The sequence below is a fragment of the Cotesia glomerata genome, linkage group LG9 (assembly GCF_020080835.1).
Source record: "Cotesia glomerata isolate CgM1 linkage group LG9, MPM_Cglom_v2.3, whole genome shotgun sequence".
Lineage (NCBI taxonomy): Eukaryota > Metazoa > Arthropoda > Insecta > Hymenoptera > Braconidae > Cotesia > Cotesia glomerata.
The window spans coordinates 6734593-6743867 of record NC_058166.1 but is presented as its reverse complement, the minus strand read 5'-3'; the positions used below and the strand labels follow the sequence as shown (position 1 = coordinate 6743867).

At 28.6% G+C, this 9275-nt stretch overlaps 1 long non-coding RNA gene across 1 annotated transcript; it reads right to left on the bottom strand.

Moving 5' to 3' along the window:
* Positions 1-1707: 1707 nt before the first annotated feature.
* Positions 1708-2471, bottom strand: LOC123271295. The gene is made up of 3 exons (XR_006510826.1): positions 2327-2471; positions 2003-2130; positions 1708-1938 (listed from the first exon to the last, which is right to left on the bottom strand). It is a non-coding gene; the product is annotated as an uncharacterized LOC123271295 (long non-coding RNA).
* Between the last annotated feature and the right edge of the window lie 6804 nt (positions 2472-9275).

Genomic DNA, 9275 nt, shown 5'->3' with positions numbered 1-9275 from the left:
TAGATGATTTTTGAAAAAAAAATTATTCGGTTACCGAAAAATTCCTACTGAGTAAGGTCCCCCCTCCTTTATCCTTTATTTCCCCAGCCCCCAAATTTGTCTTTAATGACAAATTTAGCTATAAATTATGGCTCTTTACCGTAAGATGGACGGTGGTGTTTATTACTCGGTAGGTCTTATTTGGTGACTGAATGGTACTTACGGACAATGTCTCAGATAGCTTAACTGGTAGAGCATTTGGCGCGTAACCAAACGATCCTTAATGATCCGTTTTTATTTTGTCAGAAGCTGCATAGACATAATTTTTTTAAATATTGGTCCTACAGTTCTGGGAATCGAGACTTTTTTTGGGAAATTTCCTCCTATTTTTGAATCTTTTTTTAAATTTAATAAATCTTTATTAGTTTTTGAGATATTTTCAAAAAACTAAATCCCCTTTTTTCAGTTAATTATTAATAACTTTTGCAATTTTTACCAGTGGAACTTCATTTTTTTCAAAAATCATCTAGATGCCATTCCAAATCGAATGACAGCTCAATAATAATTTTCGGAGACTGCTGAAAAAAGTTTACCAAAAAGGCACTTATTGGCTAGACTACAACTATCGTATTGAGTTACGAGCACTACAGAAGAATCCGTTGACGAATAAAAATGACAGAAAAAGATATATTTTATTAATTTTGAAGCATGAATAATTTTTAAGTCAATGAGACTTATGAATAAAAAATTAATCTTTTTGTCTCCATTATTTTTGTTAATAAAATTATTTTTAACTTCTATGGTACCATACTATAATCAATTAAAGCATAAAAACTATTTTTTTAGATCATAAATATTCCTAAAAAAATTGTATTAGTCAGTTCTTTTCGTTAAGAAGTAGTTTTATACGTGTCCATCGATAATTGAAAACAAAAATTATCGAACAAATTTTAATTAAATTAGCTATTAAAAAGAAGCTGTTGATTCTTTAAATTCGACAAAAAATCATCTTTGTAGAAAATTTAATTTCCTACAAAACCATACCAAGGGTTTTTTCATATATGGTATATTGAATTTTCTATAACCAAAAGATAAGTGAAAAAAAACTTTTTTTGGCGAAATTTCTTCTTTTTGCGAGCGCTAATTGAAAAATGAAGATAAAGCGCTCAAATTTTGACACAATTTTTTTTTCGTAACTCTAAACGAAATCATGATATGGGACCGAAAAAAAAAAAATCTTCGATTTATTTGGTACAGTCTAGTGGGCAAGTAGGGTTAAGGCGATGGAGACGAATTTATTCCTTACCAAATATGGTCACGTTATAGGGAATTACACGTAGGTTGGAGATTTGTGTAAATATTTTTTACTTTTAGTTGTATATGATATTCGCTAAAGTATAACTTATCATTAGAATGATTATTTTAAATTACTGAACGTTCGATATTATTTTATTACCCTTGTAAAACATACCTGGTGTATTATATTCAGTCAAATCAGGTGTGCTCGTTTCATAGTCCCAGGGTTTTATTGTAACGAGGATCTTCAGGTAGCACCATTAAATCATTTTCGATTTTTTCATTGTTACCTAGAACTGACTGTTTTCTGGAGCATCCATCTGAATAGTTGAATGAAATAGTTATTTTTAATTTAAATTAATGATTTTAAATTATTTTATTTTAAACTATTTTATTTTTACCGTTTCGATGATTGTTTTTGATAGAATCTTGCTTAACCTTATTTAACTCTACCTTTAAAATGCTTACATCTGACAAAATAATTGTATTTTCATTCTCTAATGATACAACTCGGTTTTTGAGTTCATAAATTTGTTCATAGATCTCATCGACTACAGTTTTTTTACTAGAAAACTCTAATGAAATGTTTGGAGTGCTAGTATCAACTTTAGATAATTTCAGAGTTGACTTGTTACTTTTCAGAGAGTCATCTTTCTTTCTTTTCTGTAAAATAAATAAATTTAGTTACAATAAATAATGAATATAGTTTTTAGTATAATCGTCTTACTTTTAACGGTTTTTCATCATCTGATGACCTATCACTCTCACTGGATGAGATACGCGTCTGGCGGAGTTTTGTCGAATTGTCATCATCTTCTGCTTGTTTAATTTTTTCTTCAAGATTTTTTTTACTACCTGAAAATACGTGTTGATTAATTTATTTATTATTATAATTATTACAAATTATTAACTATTTATCACTTTAGAGGTTAAGCCTGATAATACTATTGCTATTTCTAAAATAATACAATTATGCATTCTGTACATTAGTCATATATTAAATATATAATTGTATTTATTCACAACTGAAATATTTAATTGATGTACTTACTTCCAAGTAGTATAATACTGGCACTATAGTAATTTGATTTTTTCGTAGCTTTGTCATACCATAAAACCTGGTATTTTTTAGTATTGTCGAAGTCCTCAACATTTTCAGGTTTGAAGGCTTTAATATCTGATACTTTGACTATTAATTTCTCATTATTATCGAGATACCAAATGTACGCGTGAGTAACTTTACTCATTTTTATATCTCAAGATACACTTTAATATTTTACTTTAATAATGGAGATGAAGTGTCTAAAATTTTAAAGACATTCGTGATATAGTCATGTGAAAATGTTTTTCTCAGAAAAGCCAACCGTTGTAGTGTAAACCTTAAGGCTGATTTATAAATATATGCTTTTAGGCTCTTCTAATGAAACATTCCACCAATCTTATAAATCCTTATAACAAGTTTGCGACTCTTTCTTTCTATAGTAGTAATGTGATTGGCTAACATTTTTTATCATTATAGTATACGGGAGCAGTAACTATATGCACATGTAGAGTATATATGTATATACAAATATGATAGTTGGTATATGTACATCTGAGATCTTTATTGACAATTCAAATATAAGCTCGTCCATAAATGAAAATTCGTTTTTATTCAAATATTTAAAAATAAATGATTTATTAAAAAATTTGAAGCAACAAAATGAATAGACCAAATAAATATAAATTATATCTGGAAAAAGATTCCGGCGCATCAATACCCTTATCGACGAAGTATGACATGAAAAAAAGGAGTGATAAACAGAAACAATTGCTGGTAACTATAAATTATTTTATTATCGTAACTTTGTAAATCATCTTTTCTATTATTATTAAGTCAACTGAACGATTTAATTGTAATTATTTTATATGTATATGTACATCACTGCGACATACGTTGATTTAGTTAGATAATTGCATTATTTCTTAATTTATAAGACGAAAATTGACTGAATAAAAATAAAATTGTAACTTTTTTGCAATACATAAGTTCTAATTTTTTAATTAATATTTGTTATTACAGGAATCTTCATTAAATAGTTCAAATAATCCCTTATTACGACAAGAGTCTTTGCAAGTTAACCAAATCATCAATTCGGTAAGAATATGACAAAGTTTCAATAAAAATTAGTAAAATTGTTAACTAGTGGATTTTATGGAAAAAATAATTGAGACAGAAACTTAAGCTGTTAATAATATTTTTATTAATTAATCCTAGTTAATTTAAAGCTTTCTAATCAAGTATAAATTCATAATTTTTGTTATGTATTTAATTTTCCATAGTTCAAACTATAGGAACTTTCAATAGATTTATGTAATGATGATCAAACAATACAACAGAATCCAATTGAGACTAACCAACATAACAATTCGGTAAGAACTTTTTTGGTTAACTAAACTTGATTACATTAAAATCAAAATCTAATGCTGTATAATATTATGAATGAATTAAATTCTTAAAATTTTTCTATTTGTTTTTTATAGAGCGAAAATGGCGGCGAAGCAGAATGTGAAGAAAACAATTTACCACATCAACAATTATTTAAAAATACACATAATGATAATTTTGATGATACTATGTTCACGGAATTGCGAAAGGCTATGGACTCGGAGACTTTTTCTACTATAATTAAAGAACGTGTGAATGTTTCTATAGGAGATATATATGTTATGTTATTAAAATATGCATTGACAAATTTTTTGTCTCAAGCAGCCACAGAAAATTTATTTAAAATGATTAATCGTTTATATGATCGACCAGTAATTGCAGAGACTCGATATTTAATTGACAAATTATTTAATCCATCGTCAACGATTCAATATCATGCACAATGTTCATCTTGTAAGCAAATTACGCAATTTAAATCTCTGAGTGATAAGATAATTTGTAAATCTTGTACTATGGAGATAAACATGAAAGATAGAGATTTTTTTATTACATTAAATATTGCTCATGAAATAGCTAGCTGTTTAGAAAAATATGGAGTTCATTATAAGTATGTTGTTAATGAAAGAAAGCATACCAAGCATATTTATAGTGACATATATGATGGGTCGGAGTATAGAAAATTTTTGGGTATGTTACCAGCGACGCATCGTCATTCATATGCCACTCTGACTTTTAACGCTGATGGTGCACCAGTTTTCAAGAGCTCCAACACAAGCATCTGGCCCATACAGATAATGATAAACGAGTTACCAATCCATGTAAGAACACATCATCCGTTACTTGGGGCATTATGGTTTGGTAAAAGTAAGCCAGATATGAATGTTTTTTTGACTCCGTTTGTGAAAAATATGAATATCTTGTCTACTTCTGGAATTATGTGTGATTTTCAAAGAGAAAAAATAAATGTAAAAGTATATGCATTAAATTGCTGTGTTGATTCGCAAGCTCGAGCACCAATGCAAGGTATTAATCAGTTTAATGGGTACTATGGATGCAATTGGTGTCTTCATCCAGGAGAATGGGTTAAGCGTAATAATAATGCAAGAGGAAGCGTTAAATATCCTAATATTTCTGCTTATGTTCCGGAGCTTCGAAATAAAGAAGATACTGTTTTTGTGATGGACAGCCTTAATTGTGAAGCAGCAGCTGATGATGAATCTGATAATGAATCTGATATTGAATTGGAACCTGACCGGTATGGCATAAAATCAAGGACACCTTTATGTGATTTAGAATTATTTAATATAATTAATGGATTTGTACCTGACTATCTTCATTGTTGCTTACTAGGAATCGGTAAACAATTTCTAAATTACTGGCGCAATACCACTGATAGATTGTTTTCATTCACGGCCAATGATGAACGAATTATTAATGCGCACATGAAATATATTAGAGTTCCTCATCAGGTTAGTCGTTTAGTGCGTACATTGGAAGATCAATCTCACTGGAAAGCTCGCGAGTATGAAAATTGGATCCTGTATTATAGTTTACCCTTGTTGAGTTTGACAAGCTTACCTGACACCTATGTATCTCATTGGGCTTTATTTGTGGAAGCACTACATCTTTTGCTTCAGTCAAATATGACGTTAGATGACATCCGGATAGCTAACAATTTACTGCACCAATTCGTTCACGAGACAGAGAAGCTTTACACCAAAAATGCGATGACATTTAACGTTCATCAATTAACACACTTAGCTAAAAGTGTTAAAGAATGGGGACCATTATGGGCACACTCTTTATTTGGTTTTGAATCAGGAAATTTTTATTTATTGAAAATGATTAAAGCCGCAAAAGGGGTTAATCAACAAGTATGTCGAAATTTATTTATGTCTAAAGCTATCGAATTAATATTGTCAGAAAAAGGAGACATACTATCACCTCAAGTTCATAAATTCTGTCTAAATTTAGAATCTAAAACTGTACAAAAGACTCTTGCAGTAACTAGTAAAAGTCGTTATTTTAGTGAAACTAGTAGTGCAAAATTGCTTAATATTGCTTTGAAATTAGGATTGGAGCCTACTGAAATATCGTTTTTTACAAAAATGATTAAAGATCAATGTGCCTATTTAACATTTAAAAAAAATAATAAGCGATCTGACAATTCTTTCGCAGTACTTGAAGATGGCTCGTTTATTCGAATAGAATCATTTATTGTAGACCGAGAAACAAATCGAGAACTAACTCTATGCAAAAGAATAATAGTAAATAATTTATCGGTATCAAGAGTAGAAGTAATTAAAATTAGGACAAAATGTGATGTTATTGATACAAAAACTATTAAAAGTATATGTGTTTTTATAAATCTTCCCGAGATACAATATCTTTGTAACCTTCCTAATTTACTATTTTATTAAAATTATTATTTGTGATAAATGTATAATGCAATACTAATAAATAAATTTCTAAATTATAAAAAATACTTGCACGAAATTTTAATATAAAAATTATTAATCGTTTATGAAAAAATTACTGATAAATTTTTATTAAAAAATTATCTTATCCACATAGATTGGTTATTAGTTTTTTATCATGATACATATATAATTATTAGTTCTAAAAGAATTTAGCTCAATAGATTCCATGTACCAATACCTTCCCAAACGAACTCATATAGTTTCCTACATGGATTTTTCATATGGGAATCCATGTACCCACAGTTTCCTACATGGATTACCATACGAATCCATATTTGTTATATGGATTTTTCACGTGGGAATCCATGTACCCACAGGTTCCTATGAGTTCCCATAGGAATCCATATTTCCTATATGGATTTCTCACAATCCATGAACCATCAGGTTCCTTGGTAGATTCCCACAGGAATCCATGCTTCCTATATGGATTTCTCACATGGGAATCCATATACCCACAGGTTCCTATATGGGTTCTCATAGGAATCCATGCTTCCTATACGAATCTCTCACATGGGAATCCATGTACCCACAGGTTCCTATATGGATTCCCATAGGAATCCATATATTCCTATGTGGATTCCTATAGGTTCTTATAGGAATCCATACTTTCCTATGTGGATTCCCATGGATTCCCACATAAATCCACATGGATTTTTTTGATAGGGATTAAAGTTGGCAGTCACTTGATCATTTTTAAAATTTTTTTTAACAAACAAATTTGTTCAAAAAAATTATTTAAAAAAAAATTACATTTTAAAATTTTACAAATTTCTACATGTCAATTTTTTTTCCTAATTTTTTTTTTGCAATAATTTATTTGTCACCTAAATTCTTAAAATTATTAAATGTCTGCTAAATTAATTTTCATGAATATAATTTTATTGTTTTTTTTTTTTTTTTTTTTTTGAGCTTGTAAAAACTTATTTAATTTTTAAATTATAAGCATACTTATACAAGGTTTACTTTTTTGTTTTTTAATCTTAAAAACTCATTATACCTTTTTGCATTGTCGTCTGTAACAGTTTTTTTTTTTTACGTTTGTAAATATTAATATTTTGGTAAATAAAAGGTGAAGTCCCGAACTTTCGACAATTAACTATACTATTTATGCGTATTCAGATAAATCGGTGCAATTTACATGTAATAACTCGAAAATTTCAATGAATACTTTTCATTTACTGATAAGGTTTTTAAATAATTATTTTGAACACGTCCACAGTGCAGAATAACTTACTTCCAATAATTATATAATTTCCCTTATATTGTTATCATCAACTGAATGGATTACTAACTCTTTTTTTCTTTAATTATTCTTATTCTGCATCGATTTTTCAAATATATTTGATGAATTTTTAAAATCTGGAAACAACTCCTTTGAAACGAAGAAAAGTTTTGGTTTCAAAAGAATCTTATGAGGATATCCAGATTTCCCAATACAATCCAATATACCCCATTAAGAATTAAATAATATATCTTATTTTTTTTCTTCTATTCCTTAATTATGTTAGATTTTTTAATTATCATCGAGCATACTTCGTATTCAATTCAGAATAAATGCTCGTTACAATTTTTAAGAAAGAAATATATTTCTTAGTTTTTTTTTTTTTTTATATATATGGGGTATTCCATGCCAAATCGACCACTTTTGAACTCGACCCCTTTAAATTTTGCTGAAACATTTCCATTCTTTTCTACCCTTTGAAAAACACTTTTGAGAATTTTTTCAAATTTTTTTGGCCAACCCAAAAAAAGTTATGAATTTTTCAAAAAAACGGCTTTTTTATTTTCAAATAGCCATAACTTTTTTAGGCATCGACTTTTGGGTACCTTTTTTTTAAATTTTTGTTTTTAAATGAACTTTTGAAAAAATATATCAGAAAATTAAATATCATCAATTCTTCAAAATAATCGGCTTTTTGACCAAAACCGTTATTTTTGGAAGTTCGACAGTTTTTTTTTTTTTTCTCAAAAACTTCAATTCATATGACAACTTTCCCCGTCCATCTCGGAGTGGCTCGGATTTTTTAAATTTTTATTCAATTGAAAAAAAATTGTCAAATTTTGAAAAATGGAAAAAAATTTTTTTTTTCTAAGTTATTTCTATAATAAAATAAATGTAATTTAAATGTTTTGTGGTATAATATCCTTAATTTATAAGCTTATAAAACGATAGTAAATACTAAGATTCAAATTTGAACATATCAGTAATATCGATAATCTAGGGTATGACAATTATGGACTTATCTATAGTCAGTATACTAAAAAACTATACGCTAGTATGTTTCGATTCATAAGTAAGGCTGTCACGCTCATATCCAAACATAACCTGTTAACCTTTTGTGTGATGTAGTGAGAGATTTTTGTCATTCCATTTTTAAATAAGAGAATTATTGTTATAGTTGATTTGACCTTGTTTGAAAAGATAATTATCTTACTTCTACTCATCTACAGTGATTGGAATAATTTCATCGAGACATAATGGCATCAAAAATATTTTTCGATCGTTGTTGTAATCCATTTGATTTAGAATCACATTTTAAAAAAAAAAGTTTACGTCCAGCGACTGACATCATGAAAGTCACGTTGGGATTAAGTGATAATTATTTATTATGCAGTTCGTGTCGAAACAAAGCTTTAAAATTGGTAAAGGAACAAACAAATACTAGTAATGATACTACCGTTGATGCAAGTGATCATGAAGATGATTCTAGTGATAACAATGAGAACAGTGATGGTGCTGACAGTGATAGTAACACAACTGCCACAGATCTCCCGTTGTCATCATTCCGTAAGTTTTTTTTAAATTATTTATACATTACTTGAATGCATTTTTAGCAGCTATACGATTCATTGTTTTTTTTAAGTTTCCTTGTCGTTTAATAGTGAACCCAAAGATTCACATCAAGCTCGGCATCCCAAGTTAGTGCTGCAACTCAATTACCCAGTATAAACGATGCATTGCGACTATTAAATCAATCGCCAATTCCTTCAAAAAAATTGAATGATTATCAATTTTTGAGTAATAAAATAAATCAGACGTCTGACAGCTTGAAAAAAATTTTGCTCTCAACTGCTGACGAAGGATCAATTGA